Source organism: Staurois parvus, unplaced genomic scaffold (assembly GCF_062004578.1).
Source record: "Staurois parvus isolate SC_StPar_1 unplaced genomic scaffold, SC_StPar_1.0 ptg000061l, whole genome shotgun sequence".
Taxonomy (NCBI): Eukaryota; Metazoa; Chordata; class Amphibia; order Anura; family Ranidae; genus Staurois; species Staurois parvus.
The window spans coordinates 9,631,443-9,656,814 of NW_028317857.1; positions in this window are offsets into that span (position 1 = coordinate 9,631,443).

Consider the following 25,372-nt stretch of genomic DNA (forward strand, 5'->3'; position numbering starts at 1 on the left):
AGTTAAAGACTGCTTAAAAATATGCTACATTTATAAATACAAAGTTTTAGCACACAATAAAAATATTGCACTGGTTACAAAATGCGCTTAAAATCATAGTCTCCCTGTAAAATGGGCAAATATCTACATGTAGGCACATGTCTACATGTAGGCAGGTCCTACTCACCCTCTAGATGAGGAACACTCCATGAACAAGCTCACTAGTGCTTGGAACTAGGCAGGGCCATGGTCATGGAAACCTCAGTATTAAGACCCCCGTACTTAAAAGTGAGCTGTTCACTTTGCACAGGTACACAATAAACTTGAGGCTCCTTGTGATAAGACACTCTTCCCTCATGACACTGTACACATTATCTTATGAATGCAGCATGTTGAGGGGAACACTGTGGAGCCAGTGCCCGGCTCCAACAGCCCAGCTTCCCTGCTACCTCATTCCCAGTGGCAGATCAAAGATCCCGCTGTGCACTGAGCACAGATCCCTAAAAGTTAACTCTTTCACTTTTGCTGCTAGGTCCATGGGGTCTCCGAGATTTGGTTCTCAATACTGTGGGGCCCCCGACCACTAGGGAGGGAATCAGAGCACCAACCTGCTCATTGCCAGAGGACTCATCACCCATGGCTGTACCTCCTTCCCACTGGCTGGCTGCTATAGCATTCTCACCAGTCCTGGGTAGCTAATGTTGGCTGCCCAGGTTCATACCTTGCCCAAAGGAAAGTCCATTTAGCTCAAGTCCATTACTGGCAGAGTCTCGGTTCCAGAGAGATTCTTAGCAAGGCGGTCCAGGAGGGGGCTATGTGCTCCAGCTGGACTGGATGGTGCAAAAGTCCTTCCTTTGTAATCCCGTGTGGAAAAGAGCCCAGACCCTGAGCCCTCTCCATATTTTTTATGTGGCTTACAACAGGACACAGAACCCAAGAAAAATCTAGGAAAGAAGTGAGACACAGTACACCCCTTCCAATCTTGGGCAGCCAGGCCGCACTGCAGCACGATCTGTCTCCCTCTGTGTCCACCAAACACAGCAAATGACTGGTCAGTGTATTGTCCGCTGCCGGACACATGTGATTTCTGTGACCAGTCACAGCAGATCACATGACAATTATACACAATGGATGGCATTCATTCATGCCATCCATTGTGTACTATTGTGTTGATCTCTGTGATTGGTCACAGTGATCACACAGTACAGACAGGGCCAATAACAGCCCATCTATACCATGTGATTAGCTGTGACCAATGACAGCTAACAACAGTAGTAAATGATGAATGAATCCATTTCATTCAATAAAATTGGTTGTTTATATCAGTGAAATTTACTGGTATGAGCAATCATAGTGTGTAAAAAAAAAATTGTGATCACTTCCCCAGACCAGTACAGTGTTACTATGAAAACATTGCATTGTTCTGGTCACAGTATATGGAAAAACAAAACTTAAAACCAAGAAATAAAATGTAATTAGAAAGAAAAAAAATATTTAACACTTTTTTTTGCATGCTGTCACCAGCCAGTGTTCCTAATCACCATTACACCAGTTATATGGTGATGCTGTACTGCACTGGTGACAATATGTAAAAAAACAAATTGGAAAAATTATTTTTTTTTAAATTTCTTCCTTTTCAAAAAAATTGTGAAAAAAATGACAACTTCAAAAACTTATCATGCCTCCTACTAAATACTAATGTTAGGTATGATGTTTGAGTTGAACTTCGGCTGTTTGTGTGTTCGGCAAACACACAAAAGGTAAGGGCGTTCTGTGGGATGTTCTCCTGCTGTGCCCTACAATGTACTGCACCCTGACAGTGCATTGTGATTGGCCAAAACAATGCACCAGACCACTGGTCAGATGCAATGCTTTGGCCAATCACAGTGTATGATGATGTCACAAGAGGTGGGGGTGATCCCGCCACCTTGTAACGTCAGCACAATATTTAAGAACTGTGAGACGGCAGGAGCTAGAGTCGAGAGTGGAGCATTTTCTTTTCTTTTTTTCGCGATAGCAGCGGGCATTGTGATTGACATTGGATCTACTTTGGGGACATTTTTTTAACTTTTGTTTTTTATAAAGGACTTGTCAAAGACTGTCCACTGTCATTTTTTACACTACACTTTTTTTAAGAACGAGAAGCAGAACCATGTACTCCATACTTATTCACATGGGGGGCGGGATCTGGGGGTCCCCTTGTTAAAGGGGGCTTCTGGATTCCAATAAGCTTCTCTCCTGCAGACCCTCACAACCACTGCTGTGAGGAAGAGGCCCTTGTCCCCATCAACATGAGGACAAGGTGCTTTGGGGGGGAGCCCCCTACTCCAAAACACCACCCCATGTTGAGGGCATGTGGCCTGGTATGGTTCAAGAGGGAGGGGGGCGCTCGCTCATCCCCCCTTTCCTGACCTGCTGGGCTGCATGCTCGAATAAGGGTCTGGTGCGGATTTTGGAGGGGACCCCCCTCCCCCGCCATTTAAAAAACAAATAGACGTGGGGGTTTCCTGTAAAAACCATACCAAACCCGAAGGGCTTGGTATGAATAGGGGGGACCGTTGCTGTGCGGTATCTTACTGTATGCTCAGATGTGGTGAGATACTGCTTAGTGAATTGTTCCCTCTGTTCAAAGTTCATGGTCAAACATTCGTTAAGTTTGAATGTTTGACCGCGAATTGGCAGATGTTCAGCCCATCACTACTAAATACCTTGGACTGTCTGCTTTCCAAAAGGTCATTTGGGGGGGTATTTGTACTGTCCTGGTGTTTTCAGGCCTCAAGAAATGAGTTAGGCCATTAGTACATCAGGATTGATCAATTTTCATATATATATATATATATATATATATACCCTAGTTTGTAGGCTCTATAACAATCCTACAGACTGAATAATAGACACTGATTTAGGTTATTTTCACAAAGAAATGTAGCAGAATATATTTTTGCCTAAAATTAAGTGAAGTAAGAAAGAACTTAAACAAAGGAAGATTATTTATTTGCAAACTTTTATAACAGAAATGAAGAAAAACGCGTTTTTATTGAAAAATATTAACTTTTTTTGTTTATTTAGCAAAAAAATAAAAACCCAGTGGTAATTAAATACTACCAAAAGAAAGCTCTATTTGTAAGAAAAAAATGGGGTAAAAGGGGTACAATGTTGAGTGACCACGCAGTTGTCATTCCAAGTGTAACAGTGCTCAAAGATGAAAATTGGCCTGGGGAAGGGGGTGCCTGGTATTGAAGTGGTTACATTGCATTTAATGCATATAATGCATTTTTTAATTACCTTGATTATATTCATTAATCCTGCTATCATGTGTGTCTGCCCCGAATGAAGTACATCTATGCGTGGTGGACGACCAGGCATATACACGTGCCATTTTTTGTTGCATGTCCCTTTAGACTGATTGTGCCTGTCTTTTATATCGGAGTTAATGCTTTAGCAGATGTTTCTTACCCACGTGGATTGCATTCTGTATATAATTATCTCTTCATCTAGACTGCCCACATCTCATTGACTAAGCCCGTAATGGTTACATGCTTCAGAAGGGTGGCCTCTGGGTGGGGACTCTCAGCGTTTTCTGTTCTGGCTCAATAAAGACCTACTACAAGTGACATCATTGGTATGTGGCTGTTTATTTGTTTCAATTGCTGCATTATAAGTCACATTAAAGCGTCTTTGTCCCCGAACTCAAAATTCTAGTAAAAAAGCACCCTCTAATATTAAAAATTCTGAATGATAATATGAAATCATCTTATAGTCATTAGCTAAACAAAATGTTTTTGCTTTTATTTACAGTTACTGTTTTTCTACTTCCAGGTTGACTGAAGCACTGGTGATGTGAACAGGACCTCACAGATGCATCCTGGGAAAGCTACATCACCAGTGCCATCCTGGGAAATATACAGTAATTTGCAAACTAAATGTTTTTCCCACTCAGATGATTTCCACTGTCACATGTTCCAGGAGGCAGGCCCAGAATTCCTGGCAAAATTCCAGAAAGATATTTGCCTGCCCTTGGTGAAAATGGCCATCACAAGAACAATATCGAGAAGAAGAAAAATAAGGTACGCAAAGACAGAAAAGCCTGTTTATAGTTTGCCATTACTACAGTTAGGTTGTTTGGCTAAATTTAGTTGCTGGCTTCACTGTAATAATTGGAACAGTGATCTATTGTTTTTGTCTGGTCAGGGCTGTCTAAGCTGGGTGTTTGATTTCTCCTACTTGCTTTTGGGAGAAGCTTCCAGAATATAGGGCAGGAAGGATAAAATATTCAGTTATGAATATTTATCATGCCTCAGCCAGTCCCTAGAAGGGGGCATTCAGAAGGTAGCTGGGGAGGTGATGAATGTTTAGCCCCTTCACACCTAAGGGTAACACATATCTTAATACCTAAGCACAACTTTGACATGTGTTAGTAAATCCGTACATATCATCATAACTACTTTGTGCATCCAGATGAATTATACCTTGTTTTTTTCAGGACAAATTGGTCCAAAATAGTAAAAAAAAACTATGTTTTTAAAGTTTGGCTGTATATTTTTTGTTACTTCCATAATCTACCACCAAAAGACAACACAAAATAAATTCTCCTGCTCCTGACAATTGCAATGATGCCACATATGTGTATGTTATCTGTTGTTTGTACCTGTAGTACAGTGCATAGTGCATATTTTGCTCTTTTTTTTTATCCTACCTATAACACACTTACACTGACACAAACGGACAATGATAATGTTTAACCCTTTGGCACTGGCACCTCCTGGCCCTTTAAGGGTTTCAGAAGCTGGGAGGCGGGGCGGGGTTTAGGGTCATGTGACCGCCGTGACATGCCGTCACGGTGGTCACATGATCAGGAAAGGTCCCGATGAGGTTGGCGTCTAGGGGTTAAGCGGCCTCTCCAGAGTGTACGTTCTGTGCTAGGAGGGTTCCTCTTCTCCTGGGGATGCTGGGAGGCAGATAAAGAGTATTGAGGAATTGCAGTTTGAGTCTCAGCAGGTGCTGGGCTGATTGTCTGGAGAACATTGCTAAAGGAGTTTTGCTGGAGGACACTGTCCTGGAGTCCTGGTCTGGATAAGGATCTTTTATCTCCCTCACTAAGGAACTACCTGTGGAAGCTGGGTGACAGACAGCATCTAGGACATTGTGAGTAAGACCTGGGTTTGGGACTTTCATGTGTGCTACTATAAGGATTTATTCTAAGAACTTTGGCCTTCTATTGATTTTAATATCATTTTGGAGTATCTCGAACCCCCTTTCCCTCAAACCCCTCTCTCGTTTCAAATTATTCACCAATATTTCCTAGAAAAAATCTTCTAGACAGAGCCTGTATTGTCAGAGTGCATGGAAATGTGTTTGTGACTGGCAGCCTCCACACTAGCAAGGGAGAACCTGGATCATTCTCAGCAGCCCCTCCAGGGGTGAGCACTACATAAGCATTTGGAAAAGGGGTTTTTGTTGTAATTTTTTAGAAAATGGTGAGGCTCCTTGTTAATATTTCAATGGTTGATCACATGCAAGTGAAGTTAATTGCCTCTTTACCATTCTGGGTCCATAGTAGCTTCTATTTGTCTCTGGGCAGCAGACAAAATGACATTATTTAGTATTTTGGAAACAAAGTTCACATCAGTTATTTACCAGCAAATATAATGATTGTGAAATGAGTGATTTTCTTTTCAAGGATATAAAATCCATCTGAATTTATGAAAGGAAATATACCTATTTCAAATTTGCTGAAGAAAATCTTCATTTCCTCTAGAAGATAAGTTGATAAATGACTACCTGCAATCGATTCATTTATGTGACTATGAAGAGCAAGGGCAATGCAATGAACAATACTTGATCTAGCTAAAGTCTAATATGAACTTTTACACAGATTAAAAAGTTTTCTCTCTCACTATTATTCAAGAATAATATGCTATTGTCTGGAAACTGAGTCTAATCTGACAGTTTTATTGGCAAAAAGTACTTAGAATTAAATATACCTTTGATGTAATGGACAAAAACAGATCATAAAAAAATGCATTATCACACTCTTTAAAGAAAATGTCTTTTTCTTTTCACATTATTATTATTTAAATTTTTTTTTTTGCTTTTCAAGATTTAAATAGATTTTTTAGAAATAGCTCTAACAATATATTCAAAGCTGCCACAAGCATGGATGATAATAATTAAGAATACAGACCATAACTATGGATGGCTGAGTTATTTTGTGAAACTGGAATTTTCCTTAATGATTATTAAAAAGGATGAAAGTAATATAAATGGAATATTTAATGAAACTAGAAATTATTATATCGAGTACAATGCGATCACAAAATATTGTTATTCTGAGCATAGGTTAAAGATATCATTTTTTTCACACTTTTGTTCATGATCCCCCATTCTTGGATATATTAATATCCATTTAATCAGTTTTCTAGCCCATAGGCTCAATTCGCAACGCTAACAAAAAGGAACAGGATCTGTATTTTCAAAAAAATAACAGTAATTGTCAAATTGTCAGTAAAGTCCAATGAGATTTGGAATTATAGTCACATGGCATGACATGAAATATAAACAAAGCATATCACTTTATAGTGTGTACTTGTCTCAATCCAAAGCATTAAGTGTCATTTCTGTCTGCTGCCTCATTCCTCTGCTTTCTGTATGCGTTACTTCTGACAAGGTTTCCTGACACCTAGAGAAAAAAGGTGAATAGGGAGGGATCTCCAGCACACAGCCTGTGATTGACAGCCTCAGCTCTTCTTGTGAGCTGTGTGTGTGTGGGGAGGGGGGTCTCTTCTTTCCAATTTGCTCTCAGACCTCTCCTCACTGACCTCTGAATAGTGTAACTTCAGCTCTCCGCCCACTATTTTCTTGAAGCTCAGACAAACTTTATACATTCTGCACTTTAAACGGATGTAGGGAAGAGAAGCCTGTCGATAAACAGTTACTACTTATGTAGGAGGATTTGTTTCTATGTGTATCACTTGAGGCCAGTCACTTCACTTGGGTATATGTAAGGGTTTACAACCACATTAACTGTAATTTTTGTGTGTTTGCATGCATTCTGCCACATTCATGTGTGTTTGCGATGAGCTTCAGTGCATTCATGCAGCATGTAAAAAATGCAGCATGCTGTACTTTTTTTAACCCCACATGAAAGCACTGCACTGGCATAAACCAGGCTCATTGGAATACATACATTTTTTTGCATTGAAAATTTTACTGCGCTTTTGCTGCTTTTAAACATATACCTGACTGCATCTGGTGTAAATGAGTCCTTATTTTTCAGTAAGGGTTTTGTTCTTGTTTTATGACACGTCATCTATTATATGTATTTTTTACTGCAACTAATAATAATGATAATGAAAAGTGAAAACAATTATTTTAACAAATTGTGTTTGTCTTTTTTCACATATAGGGAATGGTTTGTAAAGAAAAGAGAGGATGTGTTTACTGTGAACATAAGGCAGAAAGAGGAAATGCTTTTTCAGTTATTTTTAGAGAAAAGACTGTTCCATTTTACACTGAATGCTCTTCTCTGCTAGCCAATTAATTACCAACTATCAATCTAGATTGAAAATGGAGCAGTTACATTTTTTTCTGATCAGTGAAACAAATTCAGACAATTCCCAAATGTCTATTTAATAAGTACAATGTCCCAATTCATTTACACTGACAATACCTTACCAAGACAATTGATACAGACAATGCTTAAATAAACAATTCAACATTTGTTGGCAATATGGTGATTAGCCCATTTTTGCAGGAAATGGACATTTTACTAATTCACTTATACAGGCTACATACCAGCTGGGCGATTAATACAAACATGCAGCTTATATCCGCTTGAGGACCAAGCTTTTTCTGGCACTTTTTGTTTACATGTAACAATCAGTATTTTTTTCTAGAAAATTTCTAAACATTATATATTTTTTAAAGCAGAGACCCTAAAGAATAAATTGTTGGGTGTTGCAATTTTTTTTTATATCATACAGTATTTGCGGTTTTTCAAATGCATTTTTATTATTTCAATGCAAAAAAATAACCAATACATAACCCAATTATTATATAAAGTGAAGAATAAGGTGAAATATAAAGATGATTTTATGCTGGGTAAATAAATAATAAACATGTCATGGTTTAAAATTGTGTACGTCCATGCAATGGAGACAAATTAAGTAAATTTTACTATCCATAGATGACAATTTAAAAGCCTTTGCAGGTTACCACTTTAGATTTACACAGGAGGTATGGTGCTAGAATTACTACCCATCTGATGTTCGTGGTGATACCTCACATGTGTGAGACAATCGCTGTTTGCGTGCGTGCGGGACTGAAACGTGCGTTTGCCTTTGCACGCAAGCATGGAGGGATGGAGGCATGTTAAAAATGTTTTTTTTTTTTTACACAGTCTCTTTAATTTTTCTAATCACTTTTATTGCTGTCACAGGGAATGTAAACATCCCTTCTGACAGCAATAGACATGTGACAGATATACTTTATGAAGAGATCTGGGGTCAATAAGACCCCAAGTCCCTCCTCTGCCCTTAAAAGCATTTGATTACACTAAGATCGGTGTGATCAGATGCTTTTCATTTTTGAAAATGGTGCCGTTTATATCTAGGTGATGTAAGGTCATTGCTAGAGATGAGCGAATCGAACATGACGAAGTGGAATTCGCTTCGAATATTAGGAAAAATTCGATTCGCGCCGAATCCGAAAATTAGCAAACTTCGGATGCACGAATCGAATTTTCCCCAATCGGCCGATTTTCATCCCTTCTACAGCCGGCAAAAAGTGTCCCTGCAGAGAGCTCCGCTATTTCTGACAGTTCTCTGACAGTTCCTTCACATTTACAGCGGTTGAAACATTGTATCTATTTGTTTCCATTTAGGATACAGATGTTTTTATTTGGAAACAAATAGATACAATGTTTCAACCGCTGTAAATGTGAAGGAACTGTCAGAGAACTGTCAGAAATAGCGGAGCTCTCTGCAGATACACATTTGCTGGACTGGAATTCTTCTTATTTTCATCTTCATCCTCCTCCTCCTCCTCCTCCTCCTCCTCCTCCTCCTCCTCCTCCTCCTTCTTCTTCTTCTTCTTCTTCTTCCTCCAAAAAATCGTCAGATTTGCCCACTATTGCCGCGAAGATCGGCAAAATCGGCCGAATTTTTTTCCAACTTTACAGAAAAAAAAAACGGCCAAAATACCGAAAAACGGCCGACCAAATAGCCCACTAACGATCCGAAAATCGGCCGATTTTATTTTCAGCCGAAAAATCGGCCGATTTTCGACCCATCTATGGCCTGCATTAGGGCCACAGAGACTTTAGGGCCACAGAATCGTTACTCAGGGACACAGAATCGTTACTTAGGGCCACAGCTATCAAAGAATCTAAAATTTAAAGTGACATACACCCTTTTTTTTTTTTGGTGGCTGTCGTGCACAGTTGGTGCTGCAGTTTGCCGATTGTGCAAAATAAACTGACTTTCTGCTTCACAACCACTATTGTACGTTCAAAGAGTTAAATCCATTTACACGCCGGCTGGCGGTAATATTTTTTGGGTGATTAGTGCATTCCAGTGACACAAACGTACAGTTTCCAGCCAACGGCAAGCTGCAATTGACCGATTGTGTACAATAAACTGACTTTCTGCTTCACAACCACTATTGGCCTTCAATTGAAGCTGCTTCCGCTCCGCCACTCTGCCATTGGACTCTTGATAGTCGTCTCCCCACGCTGCTGCTGGGGGGACTTTTTAACCTAGGCCTGTGTATGGCCTTCAATTGAAGCTGCTTCTGCTCCGCCACTCTGCCATTGGACTCTTGATAGTCGTCTCCCCACACTGCTGCTGGGGGGACTTTTTAACATAGGCATCTGTATGGCCTTCAATTTAAGCTGCTTACGCTTCGCCACTCTGCCATGGGCCCCTGTACCGCCTCCTCATGCTGCTGCCAGGTCCAGAGTGTGTCATGGGTCCCTGTACGGCCTCCCATTGCTGCTGTCTCCATCGCCACACTCTGCCATGTGCCACTTTCAGGTCTCCTCACACTGCTGGTGGGTTCCATTTTGTCATAGGGTGCTGGCAGATTACGGGCCTCCCATTGCTGCTGCCAGGCCCGTAATCTGCCATGGGCCCCCCTACCGACTCCTCATGCTGCTGCCAGGCCCGTAATCTGTCATGGGCCCCTGTACCGCCTCCTCATGCTGCTGCCAGGTCCAGAGTGTCTCATGGGTCCCTGTACGGCCTCCCATTGCTGCTGTCTCCATCGCCACACTCTGCCATGTGCCACTTTCAGGTCTCCTCACACTGCTGGTGGGTTCCATTTTGTCATAGGGTGCTGGCAGATTACGGGCCTCCCATTGCTGCTGCCAGGCCCGTAATCTGCCATGGGCCCCCCTACCGACTCCTCATGCTGCTGCCAGGCCCGTAATCTGTCATGGGCCCCTGTACCGCCTCCTCATGCTGCTGCCAGGTCCAGAGTGTCTCATGGGTCCCTGTACGGCCTCCCATTGCTGCTGTCTCCATCGCCACACTCTGCCATGTGCCACTTTCAGGTCTCCTCACACTGCTGGTGGGTTCCATTTTGTCATAGGGTGCGGTATGGCCTCCCATTGCTGCTGCCTCCACCGCCACACTGTGGCTCCACACTCTGGTTTTGGCCCCGTGACTGCCCAAATGAGTGAAGTGCGCGGTGATTCTAAGATCGACGGCAATCATCTGCATGTCATACTGACTGACAGTATTATTTCTCTTCCCCAGCAGACTCCAAGGGCATTTAAATTAAAGGTACAGTGTTCTGCACTAATATAAAGGCTCTCTGAAGCCTAGAAACCCTTTTAATAAGTTAAATTCGCAGCGAATAAATTCGCATCGAATCGAATTTATTCCGCAAATTCGGCGAATCAGCCGAATCGAAATTTTTGAATAATTCGCTCATCTCTAGTCATTGCTTCCGGTTCCCAGTGTAGCACCCTCCTTGTTCGGTGCTAGGATATGTATAGTTGGGTTAAGCATAGCTGTCTTTCTCTGCTTACTAGAGAGCCTGTCAGGTAAATTCAGTGTGGTATTCTGCTTAACCACTTGCCCTCCTGAAGATTTACCCCCCTTCCTGAGCAGGCCATTTTTTTGCGTTATTGTGCTGGGTTTTTTTAACTGTCAATTGCACGGTCATGCAACGCTGCACCCAAATGAAATTTATGTCCTTTTTTCCCCACGAATTGAGCTTTCTTTCAGTGATATTTGATCGAATGTGCGATTTTTATTTTTTACGCTATAAAAAAAAGAACAACAATTTTGAGAAAAAAACAATATGTTTTACTTTTTGCTATTAAACATGACAGTGAAAAAATTAAAAATATCAAATTTCGTCATAAATTTAGGCCAAAATGTATTCTGCTACATGCTTAAAAAAATCCCAATACATGAAAATTAATTGGTTTACATGAAAGTTATAGCATTTACAAATGGCGGTATAGATACTGGAATTTTTTTTTTCTTACTAGTAATGGCGGCGATCAGCGACTTACAGCGGGACTGCTATGGGCATTCTGACACTGGGGGAACTGACTTGGTGTCACTGACATCCCAAGTGACACCAATACAGTGATCAGTGCTAAAAAAAAGCACTGACACTGTACTAATGGCACTGGTCAGGAAGGGGTTAACATGAGGGGCGATCAAAGGGTTAACTGTGTGCTGGGTGTGTTTTACTGGGGGGCAGTGTGTTGGTGCTTCACTTTAAGCACACTGCTCTGGATGGCTGTGCTGTGCACAGCCAATCAGAGCAGTGTGCCCGAGCCGACAGAGAGGAGGACTGTTAGTAAACAAAGCAGTCCTCCTCCCCATTGGAGATGCTTGGTATTCACCATCACCGGTGGGTAATCACCGGCCGGGACCCGGTAATTTACAGCTGTGGCCTCAAATGGCGCTCCCTACCTGTAAATACAAAATCATGTATATATACGTGATTTTGCACACCCCTGCTGCCCTGTAGCAGTATATCTGCTATAAGGTGGGCGGGATGTGGTTAACAGAGTGCTGTGATTGATTAGACAGGTCTGTTCATGCTGCTCTGTTGCTGCTGGAGTTTGTCTGAGTTCTGCCCACCTTCAGGAAGCTATGAGAGCCTTCCAGAACATGGGTAGGGGCTAAGCAAATGAACAGCATGAATATGGACACAGCCAATTGCAGGGGAAGGTAGTCACATTGCATGCTGGGAGTGGTATTTATATTCTGAGAGCACTTGGGTTCAGTGTCTTTTCCAGGAGTGGATTGCACCAGCCAGGCTGGAGGCAGGCTGCCTCACCTGGCACATGCTAATTTTGCAGGAAGCTGGCTGAGGGGAGTTGTCACTGGAGGGTTTTACTTGGAAGATTGGATGGCGGCAACCACTCTATACTTGGGCCTTGTGAGTACTGACATTGAGGAACTTGGGGATGCTGTGTGCTTGCCACCTCCCCTGGAGTTTAATAGTCAGCGTGAATCTGGAAAAAGGGAGCACAGGCTAGTGTTCTGAAGAGATTGTCCAAGTGCTACTACTGCAGAGGACTTTGCTTCCCTACTGTCAGGGATGCGGGTGTGACCAGAAGTGTGTGGACTGACACAGGGAAACGCAAGCTTCAGATATGGTATAAATAAGACAATTTATTAAGACTAACAATACAAACATAAACGCAGTGCACCAAACCCCAAGCTAACACAAATAAATACAACAAGGTGAAACAAATCCAAACCTAAACTGCTAAAGATACACAGGTACATACACATATAGAGCACAATGTAGTCAGGCAGGCCGGGTCGATAACTATTGGGCAGGTAGGTACAGGAGGAGCAGGCGGAGAGAATGGTCAGGGTCACAAGCCAGGGATCAAACAGGAGAAGTCAGCAGAGGTCAGGATCAGGCAGGGTCGGCAACAAGTCAGGCCGGAACAGGAACAGGAATGCAGGTTACAAGGTACAGGGGCCCATGGAAAAACACACACCAAGGCACAGACTGCAGGTCTGGCCATTCCTTAAATACACCACCTGCAATCAGCCCCAGGTGATGGCTAATTGCCGAAGTGAACCTCTGGTTGTTGAGAGCACCCGCTGGCCAGCCCTGGTACTGCAGCCCACAAGGCAGGTGAGTCCCACCACTATTGGCAAGTCCATTCCTGACACCTACTTTACCTTTGGGCTGTCACAGTCTGCTGTATTGAGGCGCTCAGCCCTGTAACTACTACTGTTAAAGTAACTTTGCGCACTCCTAAACTACTTGCTTCTATATATGTCAAAGGGGAGTCTGCTATCTACAGTCAGTCAAGACTTTTACTGTGTTCAACTAAGAGATCAGCTAGCTGTCCTCAATGTACATAGTTCTGATTTGGCGTATCCAACTACATTCCCCATCCCTATCCCCAGTTCTACAATAAACTCCATAAACAAAACAACCCCTAGACTTGTCATTGAAGACAACAAGCTGAAGTGTGTATGAGTGATTTGGCTGCAAAAATACACTGTGCCTGGCTGCGGGGTGAAGAAAAGGGAAACCGGGGTAACAAACAAGTGGCTCCTGCGGGGGTAGTGCTACACCCATATCATAGAGCCGAACCGAACATTTCTGGTCTTTGTTTGCCTCTATGATCAGCTGGTGGAAGTGTTGGCTGGTTGATCGGGTGTCCAGGTGTGATGGAAAAGCTCCATAAAGCCGCTCAAGGTGGTGGGTGGGGAGAACGTCCCCTCCTGCTGCTTGTAAAAGCAATCCAGTGGCTAGTTAGCAGCTAGGATTGCTTTTACAAGAGAGCCGACATTTGGCTCTAAAAAACAGTACTTGTGGCTGCAGGCATCATCCCGGTATAATCATTACGTCAGTGGTCCGCAAGTGGTTATTAAGCTGTCATAGCATTTAAGGTGGAATAAGTAGTGCTTAAAGCTGAACATCACACATATACATAGGACATAAATTAATGCAGTCTTATTCATAAATATGTCTTTGCAAGAAGTGTAAGTACCTGAATTTGACTTGATATTAGCCTTTTCTAATCAACTGTACATCAAAGCTCATACTGGGAAGAGGAGAAGCAGCAAAGAAAGTCATTCCATTATATTGCACATGCTTACAAGGAATATGCTGGTAGGAGGAGAGAGCAGGTGACAGAAAGTGTGCTGCTTCTTATTTTACTGTCCAGTCACAGGCTGAGGGGAAGGGGGGTGTAGATCAAGGCTTGTAATGATACTTAAGAGCAAAATGAGGTCTCCTGCCCAGCCAAACAGGTCTGTATTATAAGGCAGAATAGTAAGATCTTAGACACGATGGACAGAAATACAAATTCTTTGGTATGTAAACAGTTCCCCGATATGAATTTATCTAGTTGTTTACCTGGAGTTCAGAGAGGCCACCTTTGCTATTGCAGCTTGATGAACCAGAGCCCAACTATTTAAAGTATATGTAATCCCTCACCTAGTAAAACAACCAACCCATTCAGTTTTAATAAAAATATGTATAAAAAAAGTATAAATACCTTTTTTTCCTCTTTTTTATAAAGTAAACCTCTTTATTAATAAGGATACTGTTATAGTTTTTTGTATTTGTGGAATAAATAATATTTGCATTTGCATTTGCCAATTTACTTAAAAATAAATATATGTAATATAATAAATCAGCAAACGTCCTATAATTCTCTACAGGAACCATATTAAATTATAGGTAACTTAAAATATAAATATGAATATGATGTTTCCTATTTCTTTTTTTCTTTGACAGATTTCATATCTTCACTACATTCACTTTATTTATGTTGCAGAAACGGAGATCATGAAAGTTTGTTTTCCCTTGTGAGAAAACATTGATTAATGTTGAGAAAACTGTAACATAAGTTATACAAAGGTATTATTATCTTCACTGGAATAACATAAAAAAGTGACTACTTAGTAATAATATGGTTCTACTATGGTAAGACAACTACAAGATTTAATAAGGATGCCAGGGAAACACAAAACAACACAAATCAAATTCAACTTTTGTTGAGCAAATAAAACTACAAGTATCTTGACAGGCAGATTTACTAGATAAAAAAAATTATATATATATACAGTGAGGAACAGAAGTATTTGAACACTCTGCAATTTTGCAAGTTCTCCCACTTAGAAATCATAGAGGGGTCTGAAATTCACATTGTAGGTGCATTCCCACTCCAAGAGACAGAATTTAAAAAACAATGCAGGAAATCACATTGTATGATTTTTAAAGAATTTATTTGTCTTTCACTGCTGAACATAAGTATTTAAACACCTAAGAAACAGCAAGAATTCTGGCTCTCAAAGACCTGTTACTGTGCCTTTAAAAAGTCCACCTCTACTCCACTCATTAATCTAACTTAGTAGCACCTGCCTGAGCTCTTTAAAGACACCTGTCCTCCCCACAGTCAGTCAGACACCAACTACTACCATGGGCAAGATCAAAGAGCTGTCAAAAGACACCAGAGACAAAATTGTGGATGTCCACAATGCTGGAAAGGGCTATGAGGCAATTGCCAAGCAGCTTGGTGAAAATAGATCAACTGTTGGAGCAATTGTTAGAAAATGGAAGAGGCTAAAGACGACTGTCAATCTCCCTCAGACTGGGGCTCCATGCAAGATCTCACTTCGTGGGGTATCACTGATGATAAAAAAGGTGAGGAATCAGCCCAGAACTACAAGGGAGGAGCTGGTCAATGACATGAAGAGAGCTGGGACCACAGTTTCATAGGTCACTGTCGGTAGAACACTACGCCGTCATGGTTTCAAATCATGCATTGCACGGAAGGTTCCCCTGCTCAAGTCATCACATGTCCAGGCCCGTCTGAAGTTTGCCAATGACCATCTGGATGATCCAGAGGAGGCATGAAAGAAAGTCATGTGGTCAGATGAGACCAAAGTAGAACTTTTTGGTCTAAACTTCACTCGTCGTGTTTGGAGGAAAAAGAAGGATGAGTTGCATCCCAAGAACACCATCCCTACTGTGAAGCATGGGGGTGGTAACATTATGCTTTGGGGGTGCTTTTCTGCGAAGGGGAAAAGACGACTGCACTGTATTAAGGAGAGGATGAATGGGGCCATTTATTGTGAGATTTTGAGCAACAACCTCCTTCCCTCAGTCAGAGCATTGAAGATGGGTCGTTGCTGGGTCTTCCAACATGACAATGACCCGAAGCACACAGCCAGGATAAACAAGGAGTGGCTCCATAAGAAGCATATCAATGTTCTGGAGTGGCCTAGCCAGTCTCCAGACCTAAATCCAATAGAACATCTTTGGAGGGAGCTGAAACTCCGTGTTGCTCAGCGACAGCCCCGAAACCTGACAGATCTAGAGGAGATCTGTGTGGAGGAGTGGGCCAAAATCCCTGTTGCAGTGTGTGCAAACCTGGTCAAGAACTACAGGAAACGTTTGACCTCTGTAATTGCAAACAAATGCTTCTTTGCCAAATATTAACACTGATTTTCTCAGGTGTTCAAATACTTATGTTCAGCAGTGCAAGACAAATACATTCTTTAAAAATCATACAACGTGATTTCCTGAATTTTTTTTTTTTTAAATTTGTCTCTCAGAGTGGGAATGCACCTACAATGTGAATTTCAGACCGCTCCATGATTTCTAAGTGGGAGAACTTGCAAAATTGCAGGGTGTTCAAATACTTCTGTTCCTCACTGTATGTATATATATATATATATATAGATATATATATATACATTGGCACTTTATAAATACTGTATAATAATAATTAACTAATTTTAAGAATACATAAATAGAAATGTTGCTCGATGATCAATTCAGATAAGCTTCCAGTTCTAAACTTTCTAAGTTCAAAATTCTACTTCTAAAAATCTAAACTCTAATTTTCCTACTTCAAAACATTCCTAGATCTTCTTCTTCTTGGAGAAGGAGACTTCTTCTAAGAAGAAGAAGTAGGGGAGTGTGGTGTGGGGGCTGGAGGGTGAGGGTTGGAGAGAGAGACTTTTTTTTCTCTTCCCTCTCTCTCCTTTGCCCCCGGCCCTCCATGGCTGCAACATGGTTCCTTCGCCCTCAGTCCCTTCTTTCCTGGCTTGAGATAATGGGTGTGAGAGATGATGGGGGCAGTGAGAGCATGGATCTGGTGGGCAGTCTGGAGGCCAACCATGTGGATGATATGAGCTAAGAATTGGGGTCAGCGTGCATGTTCTGAGTCTCACCCTATACTAGGAATCGCTACTGGGAATATTTCATGACAGATTACAGGGCAATATGTAGGCCAGGAAGGTTTTAAGGTAAAGAGAAGCAGGGGGCAGGGAGGGTGGGAAATGGGGTGGTGTGCGGTCAAACAGAGGGGGTAGGGAAGAAAATAGACAGAAATATTTAAATGAAGTGGCTTTTCCAAGAATAGCAGAAGAAAAATTAGAGGCCCTAGAGAGACCTATTACCCTGGAGGAAATCACCTTGGCCCTAAAAAATAGAGCTAAAGGAAAGAGCCCTGGCCCAGATGGATATAGTGTGGGTTATTATAAAAAATTAAAAAATCTCCTAGTCCCTAAAAAGTGTTGTTATATGAATGCAATAGGGGAGGCGCTGGAAATGAGGGAGTAGTCATTGCAGGCACATACAACGATTATACTTAAAGAAGGGAAAGATAGCACACAGTGTGCCAGTTACAGACCCATATCCCTACTAAACATTGACTTCTAATTGTACGCTAAGGTATTGGAAACCAGACTGAAGGAGTTGATGCCAGAGTGGATACACCTGGCTCAGGAGGTAGGATTCATTCTGGGAAGAGAAGGTAGGGACAATGGTCTGAGATCATTGCTCCTCCTACAAAGAGTAAAAAGAGAGAAACTGCCGACATTATTTCTGTCAATTGATGCTGAAAAGGCTTTTGACAGGGTTAACTGGGGTTTCATGATTGATACGCCTGAGGTTTTAGGAATAGGGTCCAAAATGTTAAAGTGGATAAAAGGGCTTTATAGCTCTCCATCAGCAGCAGTTAATGTTAATGGATCCCTCTCTCAGTTCTTTAAAATGTATAATGGAACCAGACAAGGATGGCCATTTTCTCCTTTATTATTTGTCTTATCCCTGGAACCTGTCTTGGCGAGGGTAAAAAAGTGTGTTGACATAGCAGGAAAAAAGATAGGGGAAGTGGAGCGTAAGGTGGCAGCATATGCAGACGACATGTTGTTCTATATTGTAAATCCTAAAATAAAGTTGCCTAATTTAATGAGATTATATGGAGAGCTATCAAATCTGAAAATAAACCCTAAAAAGTCAGAAATCTTAAACATCAATATACCAAAAGTTGAGCAGCTGAGTCTACAAAAAGACTTTCCATTTACTTGGAGGGAAAAAGAAATCAGCTACTTGGGAATAAAACTAACTCCTTCAATAAAAGCCCTGTACCAGGCAAAATATATCCCTTTAGTAAAGGAAGTAAAGAAGGAGCTGGGGAGATTGTCAAAAGGTGGCACTTCCTGGATAGGTCATATAAATCTGGTAAAGATGGTGATATTACCAAAAATCCTTTATAAGTTTCACATGCTTCCAGTACATCTACCAGGAGCTTTCTTCAAGATAATAATGAAGATGGTACTTAAGTTTATCTGGGAAAATAAGAAACTGAGAATTAGATATGAGGTATTGTGTAGGGCAAAAGGAAATGGGGGTTTGAGTATACTAAATGTTAAGAAATATTATCAAGTGGTGATATTATCATGAATAATAGACTGGATATTTCATTCACAAGAGAAAGGTTGGGCGAATATGAAAGAGATCCTGAGTAAGGCACAGTTGGAAAGATGGTTTGGGTACCACATAAACTCTGCACATTAGATTTGAATATTAGTCCACTGACAAAGAAAATTGTAAGTGTTTGGGATAGAATGCATAAGCAAAAGGGATGGAAATATAATTCAGTTTTGATTCCCTTGGCTGGAACAGAGTATTTTCCCCCAGGGAAGGATAATATTTCTGGGAAATGGATTAAAGATCAGAATGCATGTTTGAAAGATATACTGAATAAGGGGAAATTGCACACTTTTTCTGACTAAAAAAAAAGATTTATTTTTCACATTAGACGAGTTACGGTATGGCCAATTAGGTCATTTTGTTTCAACGCTCCCCCAACCACTTGGAGGATCTGTACCCATTTGAAAAACTGGTGAATGTAGCAATAGTCCCTAAACAAGGCACCTCCAGGATATATAAGATTCTTATGGATTTGGAGGGTACTGATCCTCCTGAGTTTTTGGAAAAATGGGAACAGGAGATTGGAACAAAATTGAATGAGCAACAAAAGTATAAAATATTCAAATTAACACAGGTGACGAATATAAGCACAGCTGAAATGAATTACAAATGTTTGGCTAGATGGTATATTACACTGAGTAAGGCACATAAACAACAAGTAGATGTTTCACCTTTATGTTGGAGAGGATGTGGGGAAAAGGGAACAATGGTACACATATGGTGGGATTGTCAAAAATACAGGATTACTGGAAGGGAATATTACAATATATTCAGGAAATATGTGGGGTTACTGTACAGAGAGACCCGTGGACATGTTTATTTTATAAATTTGAACCTTTAGTAAAACTACATAAGAACAGGGTACTATATCATCTAATTAGTGCAGCTAAGAGCTTGATTCCCAAATTTTGGCTTGCCCCAAATCCACCAAGAATAAATGACTGGGTTAACAGAGTGGGAAATATCTACAGGATGGAGGAATTGTGTCATACTGAGAAGGAGAGAATAGCAAAATTTAGGAAAATGTGGAGTAGCTGGTTAATTTTCAAAACATCTAAAAAATATCTGGAACTGGTGGGAATATAGGTGGAAGAGTATCAGAGGGAGTTTTAATGGAATACCCGACAGAGAGAAGGAGATGGGAGGGAAGGGATACAGATAAAGACAGATAATCATGAGAAAGTATAGAAACTAGGATTTTGGTATGGACTGGGAAATTGGAGGGGGGGGGTAGGGGGGGGGGTAGGGGATAAAACGATGCAAATGGCAATTATATATTGGTGAAATTCTTTTTATTGTCGTGTGTATTAGAAGCTCTTTTTGTATTGGAAAACATTAGTAAAAGATATTAAAAAAAACAAAAATATTCCTAGAGATAGCAGTGGCTGACATCTGACTAACGCACAGAGAAATTGCAATGGGAGGGGAAAAACATTAAGTCTCTGGTCACACTGGATGCAAATTGGCATGCAATTTGTATGACATGCAGCTTGCAAATTGCATGCCAAGTCTCACCCTATTGTCCGCAATTAGAGCAGTCATGTCGGTGTGGTCAGAGACTCACCAATTTCTAAAGTAGTACATGCACTACTTTTGGTACAATTTGCATAGACATCTGTGTCAGCTATTTTGCAAGTTGCACATGAAATCGGCAGGTCACCCGACTTTGAAATGGAATACCCGACAGAGAGAAGGAGATGGGAGGGAAGGGATACAGATAAAGATAGATAATCATGAGAAAGTATAGAAACTAGGATTTTGGTATGGACTGGGAAATTGGAGCGGGGGGGGGGGAGGGTGGGGTAGGGGATAAGACGATGCAAATGGCATTTATATATTGGTGAAGTTCTTTTTATTGTCGTGTGTAGTAGAAGCTCTTTTTGTATTGGAAAACATTAGTAAAAGATATTAAAAAAACAAAAATATTCCTAGAGATAGCAGTGGCTGACATCTGACTAACGCACAGAGAAATTGCAATGGGAGGGGAAAAACATTAAGTCTCTGGTCACACTGGATGCAAATTGGCATGCAATTTGTATGACATGCAGCTTGCAAATTGCATGCCAAGTCTCACCCTATTGTTCGCAATTAGAGCAGTCATGTCGGTGTGGTCAGAGACTCACCAATTTGTAAAGTAGTACATGCACTACTTTTGGTGCAATTTGCATAGACATCTGTGTCAGCTATTTTGCAAGTTGCACATGAAATCGGCAGGTCACCCGACTTTGAAATCGTGCAACTTCACTGTAAGTCGCACGACTTAAAAGTCGGGTTTGATGTGACCGGGGTGTAAGATAGGGATTGACTGTTGAGGGTGCAAGAACTGCAGCAGGTGGAGTGTAGGTATCAGCGTCTCGGTCAATTTTCACCATTCTTTGAAATTTGGGCGCTATAGGTTGAATTTATTTCCTCTGACAAGTACAAAAACTGTTGATCTGATTTTCCTGAGCATCACCAGACAGCTATTTTTTTTACAAAGCTATGATGTGACATGTAGGGCCGAGAGATACCTATCTTCCCCCTTTTTTAGATACCCTCTCCCTTTTTTCCCTGGGGGAGGGTTGGAGACTTGGGGGTGCAGATGGTTTTTGCAATTCACCTCCCATCTCCCTCTGCCTTCCTCTTCCTCCTTTTAGTTTTGTATGATTTTCTGGTTTATGCACTTTTGAGCGCACTAGGAGCTCTAGGAGACTTACTCAGGCCTTCTATTTGGGCTTTTATGCTGATGTTTATAACTTATTGTTTGTTATGCCCTGAACCCAATACCTTATGTTTGTAAATTAAGTTGTCCTCCTGGGAGTTTTTGGGGGGTTTGGTTAATACCTTTTACCGGTAAGTCTTGTAATGGCCTATTTTTACGACATGTTTCAATTGCCTTGTTTTGTCAATTTTTATATTCATAAATAAAGATTAGAAAAAAAGACAGTCTGCAGTTTAATTTTTTGTGCAATAAAGGGTATCCTTGGCACCCTTTTAGGGCCAGTTCACACTACATGCGTTTTAGTGTGCTTTTTTCTGCATCCAAAACGCACAGAAAGTAGGTTATATGGCTGTCAATGTCATAGTTCACATCAGTGCTTGCAGTTCCAGTGAGTTCCAGTTACAGAACAAAAAGTAGAACAGGCTGCATTTTACCTGCACAGAACGCGGTAAAAAGCATCAAAATACTCACCAGTATGCACTGGAACTCACCAAAACGCACCAAAATGCACTGGAACACACATGTCCCTATTTAAATTGAAGAATAAGAGAAGAGAAAAAATTAACTGGAAAGCATCAAAAACGCACTGGAACATGTCAAAAACACATAAAAAACGCACTGGAACATGCCAAAACTTGTCCACATGCAGAAACACATCCAGAACACATCTGGACTGCATTTTTATAGTGTGAACCGGCCCTCAAAGACACTCATTGCCCAACCCTGCACATGACTGGGGACCACTAGTAAGCACATTTACAGGAATGCTAGAAAATCCTTTTCTTTATACTCATAGTCAGAAAAATAATTAGCTCTTCTGCCAATATCTCAAAGGGAAATTATGTTTTTATGTCAATATTAATTTTTTTTTTTAAGTTTATAGGTTTTTAAATTTATATAAAGATTCAGCACAGCAGAAGCATTGTGTGATTGAAACTTGACACAGAGCTGTCTGATAAAGGAAGGGCCACCTGCCCGTGTTTCCCCAAAAATAAGACACTGTCTTATATTATCTTTGGCTCAAAAAAACACACTAGGTCTTATTTACAGGGTAGGTCTTAATTTTAAATGTCCTGGTGTGGACAGGGGGTGCAGAGGTGAGCTACAGGAAGTTGTGGATGAGGGTTACTATGGAGAGGGCCAGTTGATGACAGTTGTGAGCTGCAGTCAGGTGTTGCATGGGTGACTTGACAGGTGAGTTTCAGACAGGGTGCAGATATGAGCCACAGACAGGGTGAAGGGGTGAGTTGCAGACGTGGGATGCAGAGGTGAGCTGTAGCCAGGGGGTGCAGAGCTGAGCTGTGGCTGGGGGCTGCAAAGGTAGGTTGCAACTCAGCTCACCTCTGCACCCCCCCCAGCCGCAGCTCACCTATGCACCCTGTGTGCAACTCTCCTGACTCAGTTTACCACTGCAACACCTGACTGCAGCTCACCTTTGCACATCCCCCCTCCACTGCCCTCATATGGTTAGCTAGCTCTGCAAAACACAGCTGTCAGCAGCCGGCCCTTCTCTATAGTAACTCCCGTTTGGGGTCCTATCTTCCCTCACAGTGCACCAAGCGCACTTACTCACCGCTCCGCATCTTCTCCACTGGCCTGTGATCACCCCCAGGGGCATCGGCTTCCATGCATTAGGCTGCAGGAGGAGATGCCCCACCCCTAAACACACTGCATACTGCACCCGCAGATATCTGTTCCCTCCCTGTCCCACAGTGACTACAGAGGTATGGAGGTTCTGTGGGAGCTGATGGTGCTGTCACTTCAGCCGTGCTTCTGTGTTTATAAGAGACAGTAGATATGGGTTTGCGCAAGGCCACTGCCGGAGGTGGCGGAATGGCGTTCCGCCAAGTTCCTGCTGAAAAAAAGCCCTGATCACAACTAGGTCTTATTTTCAGGGTAGGTCTTATACTTTAGCAATTCCCAAAAATGATTATTCAAATGCAGTATAATAATAAGTGAATGAATAAAATATATACAGAACCACCACAAATAGATTAAGCACCTATCTCTGTTGATGAGTTTTTCCTTTTCGCAGGAGCAGTTTGTGAATGTTTGGCATAACCTATCTTTATTTTTTTAAATTGTTTTACTTATACAGTAAATAGGTTTGTACCATATTTGTTATATCTAGAAAAAACTAAAGCTTTTACACAGGAAGAGTTGCAGGAGGGGACTCTCATTGTAGAGCTGTGTTCAGCTAATGTTGAGCCTGCCTTCTACCCAATTGGTAGGCACACAAGATGTGGCCTGCAAGAATTGTGGGAAGTGTAGTTTTGACAGTCTGAGCTGGCTTGGTGTGCTGGAAGGGTTAACCACAAATCCCACAAGCCACTGAGACAAAGAAGAGAGGTGGTTCTCTATTGCTTTCCTAGGCTAAGGAGAAGCGTGGAGGTTATTTCTAGGAGGACTGTGTGCACATTTGGCTGCTGGCAGAAGGTTCATTGCTGCACCTGAGAGGGAAAGAGGCACAGTGACAGACATCTCAGGATGTTAAAGAGAGCCACGGATGATGGTGGAGCCCGCTATATGACCAAGGAGGAAGAATGCTGCAGACACAGATCGGCTGTGTTTCACCCAGTATACAGAGGGATTCCACCTGTAAGAGGTTAATAAAAGGGCGCTGACCAAATCCACATTACACTTTTACAAAAGAGGGGCAGTGTTGCCTGCAATTATCACAAAGCAGGGGCTGCCCGAGGGCCCGGGGTTAGTAGGGGGCCCCATGAGATGCCCCTGGTACCTTTTTCATAGGCTTTTTTGAGTTTGGGCAAGGACACAGGAGCCCCATGATCTCCTATTGCCTGGAGACCCCATTAGTTGTCAGTCTGCCCCTATCACAAAGCATTGACTTTATCAATACTTGAAGGGACCACAATCATTAGTGCTTAATGAGACATTATCCTGAGCACTCTGATATAATAGTTGGGCCCAAACGAGCTAGCCAGCAGAAGAGAGTATATTACAGAATGCTGAACTGTTTGAGTGGCATAATTTTCCTTAGTTAGGATTGCCCCAGTATAGGATTTAGGAAAAGTTGCTATGTACACCCATTGCTTGTTTTTACAGAATATTTATTTCTACTGTTCACCTATTTGCAACATATTCCTTGCTATGGTTTAACTTTTTGAAGTATCATTACTAGAGATGAGCGAATCGAAGTATCCGAAGTGGAATTCGAGTCGAATTTCGGAAAAATTTCGATTCGTGCCGAATCCGAAAAACAGCCTAATTCGGACGCGCGAATCGAAATTTTTCCGAAAATGGCGGCTGACATGTGCGGCGACGGAGCGGGGATGTCGGGGAAGGCGCGCAGACAAGGCGCGCTGCCCCATAATGCATTCCTCAACGACATGTGATCGCATCAGCCAATCAGCAGCCAGCCAGCCAGCACTGTGTAATGGTCGAGGTATATATAGCGGCCATTTTGGAAATCTTCATTTGCCTGCAGTCATTGAACAGAGGCAGACCGCTCTGTACTAGGGACAGGGACAGAGTTAGGGCCACAGAAACGAGAATTGGGGACAGAGAGAAGTTACTTAGGGACAGAGAACCATTACTCAGGGACACAGACTTGTTAATGAGGGCCACAGAATCGTTATTTAGGGACAAAGAAACGCTAGTTAGGGCCACAGAATTCATACTCAGGGACAGACAGAATTGTTACTCAGTGCCAGAGAATTGTTACTTAGGGCCACAGAAACGTTATTAGGGCCACAGAATTTTTACTCAGGGACAGACAGAATTGTTACTGAGTGCCAGAGAATTGTTACTCAGGGACAGACAGAATTGTTACTGAGTGCCAGAGAATTCTTACTCAGGGCCACAGAATTCATTCTCAGGGACAGACAGAATTGTTACTCAGGGACAGACAGAATTGTTACTGAGTGCCAGAGAATTGTTACTCAGGGACAGACAGAATTGTTACTGAGTGCCAGAGAATTGTTACTCAGGGACAGACAGAATTGT